The sequence below is a fragment of the Ailuropoda melanoleuca genome, chromosome 5 (assembly GCF_002007445.2).
Source record: "Ailuropoda melanoleuca isolate Jingjing chromosome 5, ASM200744v2, whole genome shotgun sequence".
Lineage (NCBI taxonomy): Eukaryota > Metazoa > Chordata > Mammalia > Carnivora > Ursidae > Ailuropoda > Ailuropoda melanoleuca.
In genome coordinates, this window is record NC_048222.1 from 68,727,085 (window position 1) to 68,741,684 (window position 14,600).

Sequence of the window (14,600 nt, forward strand, 5' to 3'; positions counted from 1 at the left end):
ATCTCTACAGATATCTCTACAAATTGTCTGTCTGCTTATGTGTATATTATCTGTCACGCCTTCACCCACCCCACCAGAATGTAAGCTCCAATAATCCGACCAAGATTTTAGCAAAGACATTAGTTCTTTCATTCAGTTGTGTGTTCATCTGTCTGTGTATCCATTCACTGCTCTCATCCTTAAGTTACTACATATTTATTGAGGACCTGTTATATGGCAAATGCTGTGGCAAGCACTAAGTATATATGATGAATTAAATAAGACCCTTGTTCTAAAGGAGTTTAAAGTCTGCCATAGTTATTCCAGACACTCTTTTCCCACCCTAAGAAATCTCAGTTCAGAAGGACCAGGAATCAAATCTTTAAACAAGCACTATGTGATTCTAACACAGTGATCAAATATATCATCCCCTAGTTCTTCAATACCAGTGATGCACTTTAGGCTCTGTATTTCTAGGTTTCTCTGAAAGAATGTGAGCCTTCTTGAAACCATTGTCATCCATTGGCTTCCACTACTTCTGAAAGTTTTCTGAGTATTTTCTTAGATTCATTTTGGGGCTTACCATATATATTCCAGCCCTTATAAGTTGTTGTTCCATCCGTAGCCTTCCTTCTGTGGTGATATTAAATACCCCCCATGACTTCTTATGACAATTAAGTCTGTTCCTCCACCATCTTTTTATGCTCCAGAAATCTGTATTCAGCTGGACACCTTCCTCTCTTAGATGTACTCAATCACTTCATCCTCAGCTATGCAGAAGTGAACATTTCTTTCCTGACATATCTATGCCATTTTTATGTTCCCTGACATGAAGGGTTCCATTGTCTACTCAGTTGTCCAAGACCAATAAAAAGTGAATTGTAATAAATTATTTCATACATTCCATTATTCATAAGTAAGGACCCAGCTCCTTTTAATTCTGCCTTCTTAATATCTTATAATCTGTTCCATTTAATGCTCATTGTCACTACATTAGGATTTCCCCTAGGTTATTACAATCTTCTAGCTAAGTCTGTCTCCTCCCCAATTTACCCCTCGTCAATCCACAGGGCTGTCATCATCATATATGTGAAGGGCAAATCTGATCATGGTGTTGTTCCTCATTCCCTCAAATAAAATTTTTACTTTGTTCCTCATTCCCTCAAATAAAATTTAAACTCCTTAACACAACACAATCTGTCCTTGGGGAAAAAGAGGCTTGTAAGATAGGCAGTCCCCTACATCCGCCCTATCCTTCATAAGTTTGGAACTATTAATGGTTTCCCTACAGTGAGTACTCCCTCATATCTCCATGTTCTACTCCCCTTCTCTGCAGAGACTTTCTCTTTCCTTCACTCAACTAAATCCAATCTGTCCTTAAAGTCTAAGCTTTAAACTCTTGCTTAAATACGCCTTCTTTGAGCTGCCATTATCTTCTTTGACTCCCTGTATATAGCACTTCTCATGCTATATATTTTTTCTAATGTTTATGATAGCATTAAAGTGTGTAATGTGTAAAAAAAAAATTCAAACACTATCAAATAATGGAAAATCTTCCACTGGCTCCAATGCCCCCCAATTTTCTTTCCCAGCCACTTTTCTCTATGCTGAGGTATCTCTTCAAAACCTTTTTTTGCATATGTAAATATATATGCATGTGTTTATTCATTTTTACCAAAATTGGAGCATACTGTGCATATCATTCCCCACCTTCCATTTTAACATGTAAGGATCCAGGGCATTTGTTTCCATGACCAGACTATGTGGATAAAATGCTGATTGCTTCTTTATTGGTGGGCTTTATCCCTTACTGATTTCTTTCATGTCTTTTGCTATTTCAAATAATGCTAGAATAAACATTACTGTACGTATATTTTAGGGCATGTATGAATTTATCTGTAGGATAAAATCCTAGAATGGAAATACAGGGTCAGAATGTGTATATGTTTATAATTGCAATAGACATTGAAGACATCCATTTTCAGCTATGGTGGAATAACTTATATCAGACCAATTCTCCCACTTAGAACACTTAGAATAGTTGCATGGAATTAAAACAAAAATAATGTTGGAAGGCATTAGAGAATTACAAAAAATGAGAAAATTTGAGGGGCCAGAATTTCAGTGAGAACAAAGCCTCTAATCCCCTTAAGACATTTTCTAATTCAAAAAATGGCACAGGGATACCAAGAAGCTGAGGAGAAAACTCCAGCTGAGATTCTGAATGGGCTTTCAGCAGCTTCATAGTGCTAAGAGACAGAAATTGAAATTCAAGGCAAACCAAAGTGGAGTAGACCTGATTAACCCTTCAGGTATTCAGTCAGACTCCTGAATGGGTTATACCTTAGGGGTAAAGGCAAACCAGAAATAGTCCAGCCCTTGCAAATACTTATATCCAGCTTTGAATCATATCAATCCTAGACTGAATTAAAGTGGCCTTGTGCTCCTCATATTGCCTATTTCTCTCTTTAAAAAGATAACATGATTCAGAGCCTCAGATTATCTCTAAAATATTTCACATACAATTTTCAGCAGACAATCAGAAATGACCAAACATATCAGGAGATCTGATGAGATAACTGAAAGCGAGAGAGAAACACACACTAGAAACAGTGTCAGAAGATCCATATGATCAAATTATCAGATTTAGACATTAAAATGACTGTGGCATTGGATGAGAAGATGAACTATTTTAGGGGTAATTTGGAATCTATGTAAAAGAATCAAATAGAATTCTGAAACTTAAAATACAAAACACAATTAAGAACACAATACGCAATTCATGGGTTTACCAGTAGATTTGGAACAGTTGTATAGACAATTAAAGACCTAGAAGATAGGGTGATATAAAGCATCCAGGCTAAAGCACAAAGAAAACAGGCCGGAAAGTAAAGAGAAGACTGTAAGAGATGTAAGGGAGAGAAGTTTGTCAGAGCTGTACCTGGAGTTGAAGGAGTAAAGGAGAGAGAAGAACAGAAGCAATGTTTGAAGAGATTTTACTATAGGATTTAGCTGTAGTTACTTTTGTCGATTTTGACAAGTAGCTTCTCAGAATGGTAAAAATTACTCAAAGGGAAAGATTGAATATTAATGGCTAATTGCACATTTTGAACAGGAATTATTTTTCCTGATGGCTATAGAAGATTATGCAAAACAATCTAGAGTGTCTTTTTCTCTGGTTTCTGCATAGTCTGGTCTGTGTGTACACGAGCTTTCTATCAAGTGAGTGCCTAATAAATTTTTACACTAATTTGTTACCAATTTGTTTCTCACTACATGTACAGCAGTTATCTGACACAACCCAGATTTTAACCCAGGTTTTTTGCTTTCTCTTTTTCCTTTCATTTTTATATATGCTCATAAAGGAGACTCAATCAGTTGCCTGATGTACTCAGAGCACAATGATTCTAATATAAAAGCAAATGAGTCATTTGTCAAACTCTCATCTTCTTTCAGCATTTAGAGGGTATGGCTGTTTTTTATTATTTAAAAACTTATTTTCTAGGACTCTTGTCTTCTCCATCATTGCCTAAGACAAATCAGATTTTAAGAATTGTATATATGTCCCTATCTTTATGAATAATGTCATTAACCTCATTAAGTGCGATAAAAAATCAGTCACATATTCATTTTTCAACTTGTTGACAAAACTCTCCTGAATAGTCAAGAAATTCAAAAAGAGAGAAAACAAAACCTTTGAACTTGTAGGGTTAGGAAAAGAAGGGGTTAAGTAGAGGAACCCATTTTGTTCACCTGCCTCAGATATCCTGAACCACCTGTTAGGTACCCCTTGTGTAATGTGGGTGGACACGACTTATAAAATGTAATAAGTTATTTCAGCTAATATATTAATCGTTTAGTATATTATTGTATGCAAGAGTTAATATTTTTTTGGTTAAGGGAATTTTTGTGTATTACAATGATTTCCCTTGAATAAATTAATATTATTTGTGAGAATGACAGACAGGTTGGTGAAAGAGGTGGTGTAGGAAAGATGATACCTCCATAGTTCATTCAGATTGCATAGGGTAAGAGGCAGGACAGCAATCAGCAAGTTAACTCTGTACTCAGGAGGCCAGGTATGAATCCTGATGCTACTGGTTACTTCAAATGTTGATTTAGTTAGGTTCCCATGTATATAATGGAAGTAATAACAATAGGTGCTTAGCTTAGTATCTGGCACATTCTAAGCGCTTCATAAATGTTAGCAATGTTTAATATTATGAGTAAAATTTGCTATTACTAAAGAGTAATTCTGAAACTTTTCTGCCTTACACAAAACAAAACAAAACAAAACCAGGTAGACACTATAACTGGAGATTGTTAACTGACATATATCAAAATGTAGGTAAAGATCCTAACAGAAAAATGGCAAAATCTATTACTGGATATTTAACCCAAAGATACAGATGTAGTGAAGAGAAGGGCCATATGCACCCCAATGTACATAGCAGCATTGTCCGCAATAGCTAAATCGTGGAAGGAGCCGAGATGCCCTTCAACAGATGACTGGATTAAGAAGCTGTGTTCCATATATGCAATGGAATATTACTCAGCTATCAGAAAGAGCGAGTTCTCAACATTTGCTGCAACATGGACGGCACTGGAGGAGATAATGCTAAGTGAAATAAGTCAAGCAGAGAAAGACAATTATCATATGATTTCTCTCATCTATGGAACATAAGAACTAGGAAGATCGGTAGGGGAAGAAAGGGATAAAGAAAGGGGGGGGGTAATCAGAAGGGGGAATGAATCATGAGAGACTATGGACTCTGGGAAACAAACTGAGGGCTTCAGAGGGGAGGGGTGTGGGCGAATGGGATAGACTGGTGATGGGTAGTAAGGAGGGCACGTATTGCATGGTGCACTAATGAATCATCAAACTTTGCATCAGAAACCAGGGATGTACTGTATGGCGACTAACATAATATAATAAAAAAAAAACATTTAAAAAAATGGCAAAATCTATGGAGAACCACTATACAGGAAAGAATACTCAAAAGCAAATACAGATATGAGGCGATGCTCAAATGGATTTAGTAATCAGAGAAGTACAAATTAAAGCAACAGTGAGATGTTACCTTATACCAGTTTGGCAAAAATGAGAAAACTGGATAATGCTGATTGTTGATAGATGAGGATTTGGAGAAACTTACGAATGTAGATTGGTGCTACCATTCTGAAGGGCAATATTGCAGTTCCTAAATTAAATATCCCCATCCTATCATTCCATAAGGGGACATTAGTGAAAATAGTCTTTGCAGGGCTATTTTTGATGGTGTTGGGGTTGTTGGAGGCAATATGAATGTCCATTCCTGAAAGATACTTAAAATGTAGTGAGTGCACATTATGAGATACAAGGCTGCAGTTAGAAAAGTATATTCAGGGGCGCCTGGGTGGCACAGCGGTTAGGCGTCTACCTTCAGCTCAGGGCGTGATCCCGGCGTTATGGGATCGAGCCCCACAATCAGGCTCCTCTGCTGTGAGCCTGCTTCTTCCTCTCCCACTCCCCCCTTGTGTTCCCTCTCTCGCTGGCTGTCTCTCTCTCTGTCAAATAATAAATAAAATCTTTAAAAAAAAAAAAAGAAAAGTATATTCAGTGTGCATATAGCAGCAAAGTACTGAATGCATAAAAGTAACATTGAAATGATTTAAAAATACAGGCACACAAAATAATAATACATTTGCAAAGACATAGACGAAAGATACACATTAAATACTTTTAAATGTTTGCCTGTGATAAGGGAAAAAAGGGATAAAGTATAGAAATAAATCATAATTAAAAAAACAACATAAAATACCTACATATTGCTGAAAATTTGAGATATAATGATGTATAGAAAAGTATAAAAAGCATAGTTCTTTCTGTCCTGTAATGCACATGGCTAACATGTTGGTGTACTCTGTAATGGTTTATTTCCTAAGAGTTTGTTTTTCATACAAGTTCACATAGTCAAATAGTTGTACATACTTTATTTACTTCATTAGGTTTGATTATACATACAGTTTGTGTCCTTTGTTCTCCTAGCATTATGTCATATTTATTTTCCTACATAACTGAATATACTTAGAAAATACATTAATTAATGGCCGTGTGGATTCCATCATATATGTATCCTACATATGAATGTATTATGAAAAATTCAGTGAGTTACCTCTTGTTGGAAATATTTCTTATTTCTAAATTACTATAAACAGTGTTACTTATTTTTAAATTGTTATGAACAATGTTATGATTATGATCTTTCCTAATAAATCTTCCTATACATTTCTGATTATTATTTGCATTAGATAAATTCCTAGGAATGTAATTTCAGGGTCAAAAAATACAACTTTAAGGATTGTGCATTTATTACTCTAAATTAACTATGGAATAATCATAGTTATTGCTTCTTAAACTTAAGCAGTTTCCTAAAATTATCATCTGATAAGTGAACAAATGGATTCTGAAAGTATTTTACCCTTTGTGGGTTTTCCCCCCAGGGCCATTTTCTCATTGTTCAAAAAAGTAGGTGAGTTTTAAATAAGAGTTGCATCAAATTTTAAAGGTTTAAAACTGTTCCTTAAATGTTTGTTAAGAGTATTCTTATTTTTGTGATATTTTACAATGTTTGTTAAAGTTCATACTCTTAAATAGGTCTTCCACAAATATGTGCTTTGCCTACTTTTATAGTAAAGCTGTGCATTTTGTAAGTGCTTACGAAGTACCAACTCTGTGCTAAGTGCTTTTTACGCATTATTTTATTTGATCAACTAAGCTAAGAGGTTGTGACCATTGATATTTACATTTTGCAGATGAGGGATCATGCAGAGGGTGGGTTACTTTCCGCACAGTCACACAGCTGGGACGCAGCAGATGTTGAACATGCGCTTAAACCATCTGATTTCAGAACCTATACTCTCTTGTATTCTTAAAAGTTGTTTTGAGGATTAAATAATTGTATCATTTTCTTAACTTCAAGGCATAAAATAAATGGTCTTAAATAGTAGTAATACTGTTGGTTTTAGCAGGAGCTGAATAGCATAAAGGTGATGGTTGAAGCCACAGAGTGCATGGGCTATATCCAAGGGAAAAAATTGATTAAGAAGAATATATTGCAGAGAATCATGAGAGGTATTTATAATTTAGGAGCAGCAGGAAGGAGTCAGAGTAGCTTAACAATAGCTTAGAAACATGTATAGTATATTTATCATAGTATCATGCCACATAAAATTGAAAAGGTTAAGGCCATTGGACTCTCCCAGCGAATTGCTATTCATACTGAGGTACCAATAAATACAACCACCATCCATCCAGATTCCCAACACAGAAAGCTGGGAATTTTCCTTAAGTCTTTTTTAACTTTCCTCACTCTTCCATTCAATTAATCACTTATTCAGCCTCCTAACAATATCTCTCAAAATATCTTCCCTCTCTTCTCTGTCCTCGCTGCTACTTCCCCAGTTCAGGAAGTCTTCACATCCTGCCAAGATTACTCCAGCAACTTCTCAGTTCTTTGTGCTTCTTGATTCACTCCCCTCCAGCCCATTCTCCACTGTGCAACCAGACTGTTTCTAAAAGATAAATGTGATCAGTTTAGCTTTCTTCTTAAAACCTATCATGGGTTCTCACTGACCTTAGGATAATGACTTAGCATGACTTATGAAGCCCCATAAGATCTGTTCTCTTTCTAGTCAGCCTCATCTCACCATTCATCTAGTTATGATCCAGCTATGCCACACTTCCTTCGGTTTCTAGTACCCATGATGTGCTCTGGGACTTAACATATGCTCTTCCCTCTGGAAAAGTCTTGCCTTCTCTCCTGCCTTCTCTCTCTCCTTCGCCTCTCCCTCTCTTTTTTAGCCTTTTCTGGTTAACTCATTGTTCAGATATCAGCTTAAGTTTTACTTTGAGAAGCCTTTGGGTTCCTTCTGGTTAGGTACTGTACTTTACAATCCCACAGCATCTCATGCATCCACCAAAGCAATCACTACCCATTATTGTAATTTCTTATTTAACTTTCTATCTGTACCTCCAGACAATAAGCTGTTCTGTGCAGAATTTATATGTCTGCTCCCATCATTATCCCCAGCACCTAAAACAATGCCAAACCTATAGTAGATACTCAATAAATATTTGTGAATAAGTGCTATGAATTATTATATGCAGCATGAAATTATTTTGTATGTTAAGCATATCATTTATAAAATGAAATTTTAGCAGTTATTATAAACCTCATGGTTTTCTATAGGTGGTGAGAAGGATGAAGTGTGATTTAATTTGACTTTTTTTTTCATTCTAATTTTAAGATGACTAGCAGATAAATGAGCCAGGTTTAAAAGAAGAAAAATCTTGATTTAATAAGAAATTTTCACAATTGGGTTTATTATAATCTTTTAAAAGGATAAAAATTAAATGGAAACCAGATGCCCTTAACTTTTTCAGTTCAATAATCAGTAGCATTCAAATGGAATTATGAGTATGAATATTCATCTATATAAATAAGTATGCGAGAAAAAATAGAATCATATAAGTAATTTCCTTTTATTTACTAGGAATTCACTTCTTAAATGTTCAGACTCCAAGGCATTCTTATAATTCATGAAATGACCCAAGTCAGCCACATCTGTTCAAAATGCTTTTTAAAATGCTTATCTTAATAACAGTTAGATGGCAAACCAATGTTCGCTTTCCCTAAAAGCTTTATGTAAAAGGGAACATAGCACAATTTAGATATATGTGAAGCAATGAACATGCTTTTATGCAATGGAAAATTATATTGTGTAATAAGTAAAAAAAAATGATCTTGTTTTTATTAATAATCCAACTGGTTAGAAAACAGCAACATATTTCTTTTCAACTGTTTAAGATCCTTTAGAATTTTTATTTTATCTATTGTACTAGCTTAATATCTTTGTATTCATACAAAGGTTGGGACTGAATGGTGGATGTCAGACAAAATAGTATGTGTGCTAATCTTACCCAGCGGTCAGCTGGTCCAGATCTTTTTCTATATAACATTCCCCAGATGGCTAAAAATGGGGGAGAGGTAGAATGTGACATCACAGGTTCAGTGGCTGATGAGATAAGGAAAATATTGACTATCACGTGTGAATTTTATTTACTCTTTCAGATTTCCAACACCAGAGGATAAAAATGCAATTTCTATGAGTAGAGAAAAAGAAGTCAGTAACTTTCTCTGCCCTTTTACTTGGTAATTCTGATTAGGAGTGGCTTTATTTCTGGTTCAGATTAGAGCTATCAGTTTATGTCTATCAGGCCCTTTTCTAGGAGCATGAATGGGTATCTGGACCGTAAGCAGGGCCCCCAATTGGTCACTAAGTATTGTGTGCTACACACTGCTAGGAAGGAACTAGGAGAGAGTCTAAGGAATCTAGAAAATAGGTTTATGAGAAAAAGTCACACAAGAAAAATTTCAAGTTCAGGAGGTACGTAGTGATACAGTGCAGAAATATATCACAAGGCAGCACAGGATAGTCCCACAGACAGTAACAAGGACAATTCCTTTTAAGTTGAAGAGAAGGAAACTAAATGTTGGGGTTTGTCACTTTATATTTCATATCATAAGATTTAGTATTTTTTTTCAGCCAGTCAAGATCCTTTTGAACTTTTATTTTATTTATCTATTGTATTGGCTTTATATCTTTATACCCATGCAAAGGATGGGACCAAATGGCTGAAGTGTTTGGCTGTCAGTCTGCAGAGTTTGATTTTTATTGAATAGGTAATAGTCACCAAAAAGTTTTAAGAAGATGAGTGCCGTGGTCATTTATAGTTAAGGAAAGTTAGTGTGGTGATTATATGTAGGATAGATTGGGAGGTGTGAAAACTAAGCAGGAAGACAAGAGATGACTGTAAATACATCAAGTGTGAAGTGATCATGAAGGATGTTAGAATACAAGATGTTTGTTCACTTTCTCCATCTTTTTTTTTTTAATGGTTTTTTTTATTATACTATGTTAGTCACCATACTGTACATCCCCGGATTCCGATGTAAAGTTCGATGCTTCATTAGTTGCGTATAACACCCAGTGCACCATGCAATACGTGCCCCTCCTTACTACCCATCACCAGTCTATCCCATTCCCCCACCCCCTCCCCTCTGAAGTCTTCAGTTTGTTTCTCATAGTCCATAGTCTCTCATGTTTCATTCCCCCTTCTGATTACCCCCCTTTTCTTTATCCCTTTCTTCCCCTACCGATCATCCTAGTTCTTATGTTCCATAGATGAGAGAAACCATATGATAATTGTCTTTCTCTGCTTGACTTATTTCACTTAGCATTATCTCCTCCAGTGCCGTCCATGTTGCAGCAAATGTTGAGAATTCGTTCTTTCTGATAGCTGAGTAATATTCCATTGTATATATGGACCACAGCTTCTTAATCCAGTCATCTGTTGAAGGGCATCTCGGCTCCTTCCACGATTTAGCTATTGTGGACAATGCTGCTATGAACATTGGGGTGCATATGGCCCTTCTCTTCACTACGTCTGTATCTTTGGGGTAAACACCCAGTAGTGCAATGGCTGGATCATAGGGTAGCTCAATTTTTAACCTTTTAAGGGACCTCCACACTGTTTTCCAGAGTGGCTGTCCATCTTAATCAATCCCATGTCACTAGTATATAGAATAGTATCTGGCACTTAGTAAGTACTGAGTAAAGATTTGTTGATTCAATAAATGAATTAATGAAAAATTTTAAAATGTGGGCTCTGTGGCAGAAGGAATGACAGAAGGAAAGGAAGGAGTTAAATTCTTCAGTATTTCAAACTCTTAGTGTGATTGAACGATTATAGAAATAGAGAATTGATCAGGGAGAAATGGTTATGAGAAAAAAAAAGTCAAGAACTTTGTTTTATTCATGTTAAATTTAAAACAACAAGGCTCCCAAGTAAAATACTCAATAAGAATTTTGATTCGGGACTAATATATAGGAGAGACATCAGTGGCTAGGATTTTTTGCTTTGAGAACCGTTTGCACAGAAGTAATAGATATAGTAGGGGTCATAATCCTCAAAGGGGTGTACATAGATAAAAAAGCAGAAGGCCCAAGGGAAGGGCAAATTAACCTAAGAGAGAAAAAATACCATGTATTGAGTGTTTCTTTTGCACTAGGGACTGAGTTAAAAGCTTTGCATGTATCATTTATCAGTTTTAACAGTCACAACATGCCCATAAGGGTAGGTATTACCTAGGAAAATGGAAATTCAGAGAAGTTAGGTAACTCATCCCAGGTCCTATGCCTAATAAGTGTTGGAGCCAGGATATGAACTTAGATCTGACTATCCTCGGTTTCCATCTTTGCTGAAACTACTCTCTGTTCATGAATTTCATCTATCTTTTTGGCTAAATCCTTTAACATATTTACAATAGTTGTTTATAGTCCTTGCCTCCTGAGTCCAGTATTTGATTAATGTTGGGTCTGTTTCTATTTTTCTGTTTGTTTTTCTATTGGTTATAGGTCACAGTTTTCACTTTTTGACATCTCTTTTTTTTTAATGTATTTTATGGTAGATACTGAATAAAAAAGAATAGTAGAGACTAAAGTAAATAATATTTACCCCTTAAAAGCGACATTCCTCTGTCTGACAGCTAGTCAGGAGTGTTTATTCTGTTTAATCTCCAGTTGAACTGGGTCTGATCTGAGTTGCATTTTGTTCAGGTTACTACTGTTTCAGATGTTTTAAGGGTAGTAACCAGGTCTCTTCATTTATCAGGGCTTGTGATCTATGCTTCAGTGAGTCTAGATATCTCTGTCCCTGTCTCTTTCTGTCTCTTTCCTTTTTCTTCCCACCCTTCTTCTCCCGTCTCTTTCCTTTCCCTCTCCTTTCTTTCCTCCCTCCCTCTCCCCCTGCTTTACTATACTGCCACCAGTGTTTTGTGCCTTTTCACAGCCTTATTGCTCTGAGCCTTTCCTTGCCTTCTTCCTGATCTTCCAAGCCTTGGAAAAAAATCTTAGTCTTCTTCCCTGTCTCCAGCCTTTGACACAGTGAAAGCTCAGTAGAAAAGACTCAAGGAGCAGATGTTTCCAAAGGAATCTCTCTCTCCTCTTCTGTCCTGGCCCCAGCTTTCTGCATGTAGCCACTATGTGCACTTGATTAAGGCCTTTGGGAAAGAACTGGCAGGCTATAAAGACTCCCTGGGTCTCCTCAGGACTCTAAAAAGCCCTCACAGAAGTCCACAGATGGTCATGTATTTGGCTGCTTTCTACACACACTGATAGAAATCCCTCATCTGTGGAAGTATGCTGTTTACCCATTAGGAAGGTGGCTACTGATCTTAACTCACCTAGGAAAGCCTCACCCTGATCTGGAGTTTAGTTCATCCAGACTTCTTTGCATTCTCAGCTCTCCATATGTAAAACAAAAAAAACATTATTTTGTAACCTGTCTGGCATACTTTTCTTGTTACAGTGAGAATAACTGTCTACTTCTACTTTTTACATACTAACTGAAACTTAAGTATATTTTAATCATTAATGAATAGTAGACCTTAGTGAAGAAATAGACAATATGAAAAATATTTGTGCTTTACTTTAAAATATAGATTGCTATTTTGTGTATTTGAATTATGGAAAAAATCATGACAATTCAGTGAGAAACTAAACTTCATAAAAACTGTTACCTATTTAGCATTTTCTTTTTTTTTTTTACCTATTTAGCATTTTCAATGACAGTTAAGACTGATAGAGAAACTTATTAAAGGGAATTGCAAAACTGTATTTGTAATGATTAAGTGTTAGCATGCAATAAGGGCAATTTTGAGTTTAAACCAGACACAGACCTGAGACATGTTAGGACTAAAGTTGCACCTTTCTGTGAACAGTGTTAAGTATTAGGAACACAGACTTAACAGGCTTTAGAAAACTAAATTGAATATTTTGTACCACAAACCTGTTTCTGGAATATGCACATTGGATTCTCTACTTCCCTAAACTGACCCTCTCTATAACGGGCATATATCATGCTTTTGTGCTACAAGGATGTTGATTTCTAAGAGAATGCTATGTCTTAGCAGAAGTTTCATTACAGCAAGTGGTTGACTAGCATGGGCTTCACTTCTTCAGAAGCTTTTCGCAGAACAGCAGACGGTCTTGAAGCTGGCTGAAAGTAAGCCAGTAAAGATGGATTTTTCTCTGAAGACTTACGTCCATTAGAGCTCAAAGCTAGTAGAATTTAGAGTGGCTGCAAAAGACATTCTAAGGATACATAGTCAGAATATTTCTTGGTTCATCAGCGGTAGAAACCACTGAGGTTTTTATTCAGATTTCTTGACCTAGAATCTGTGTTCTTGCTGATGACCCCGTAACAGAAAGGGAGAAGAGATTGTGTGTGTTATTCATGGAAGCTACATCACTGTTTCATTACCTTGTGGTGTTGAAATATAGGGTGTAATATATTTGATAAGCTTCAAAAGACCAGGGAGGTTGTCTTGTTTACCTTCGGATCTTCCTCATCTCACACAACCTGCCTAATGATTATTGTTCAGTAAATACTGGTTGAAGAAGTGATATGAATTAATATTATGGAAATATTTTGTGTGAACTGAAAATATCACTAGATACATACAAATTTTAGATTTTGAGTACTGGAAGTCTTTTTATAATGATAATATGTTGGTTTAACATAGCAGTTTATATTATTTTTACTAGAGACGAATAGAACTACTTTAGTAGGATAACAGCCATGCCAACTTTAATTTAAATATCCAGTTATTCTTTGGTGGTAGATTATAGAAATTATGCAAAGTTTAAGTAAAGAATTTTCCAATAAAAGGAAGCTAATGATTGATAAGGTATACTCCCTCATAAAAAGACTAACCATAAAGGTGAGATCAGAAGGTTCATTTGGTGGAAGTTGCTGGAATGGGAAGACCAGTGAAAGGGATATCAGCAAAAGAGAGGACAAACTCCAGTTAGCAGAACAAGGAAACATCCCTGAAACCCATATCCTGTTATTTCTACATTTTTATTGCAGAGCAGATATTAATTTAATTTGATTTAATATGGTAAAGTAATCTGTTCCCGTTATCTACTCCCATAAGGACCAACTGCCATAATTCTGTCTTGTTGCTTCTCTACTTCATGACTCAGGGTGGTGAAAATTTCTGCTTTGCTCTTGTGAACTCATATAGAAAATGCCACCCAGCTTTCTTTCCCTCACTTTTCTTACCATTTGGCTTTACAGTGTTGTTCATATTACTGCTGACCGTTGAAAAGAGCAGTAGAATTCTCACAGATCCATCCTTTAAGTCCCTAAGGGCACATAGTCAAGAGTTTAAATGTAATGGATTCAGAATTATAGGACAACCACAAAAATAACCAGAGAAATAAATGCATAACTATTCAAATAAAACTGAAGACTTAGGCCATAGTGCCAGCACTGGCAGTAATAGTGAACATCAATGGAGTCACTCTTCCTTTGGGCAATGAGGACTTTGGGCTAGGAAAGGCTGTAAGCAGGGAAGCTATGAAATTCAGAATGAAGGAGATGGAACATAGTAATAAAGCCTCAACACAAGAACAGGGAGATTCTCTGACACAGTCAGTGAGAGTGTTCCGGCACTGATTCCAGCTGTATACCAGCCAAATGAGAAATTCTTTTACTCTCAGTCTCAGGATTA

The 14,600-nt window shown here is 36.1% G+C and overlaps 1 protein-coding gene across 5 annotated transcripts in view; it reads left to right on the forward strand.

Annotated features, from left to right (window-relative positions):
- DPH6 (diphthamine biosynthesis 6) overlaps positions 1-14,600 on the forward strand; it is a 317,109-nt gene that overhangs the window by 141,948 nt on the left and 160,561 nt on the right. The window lies entirely within an intron of this gene.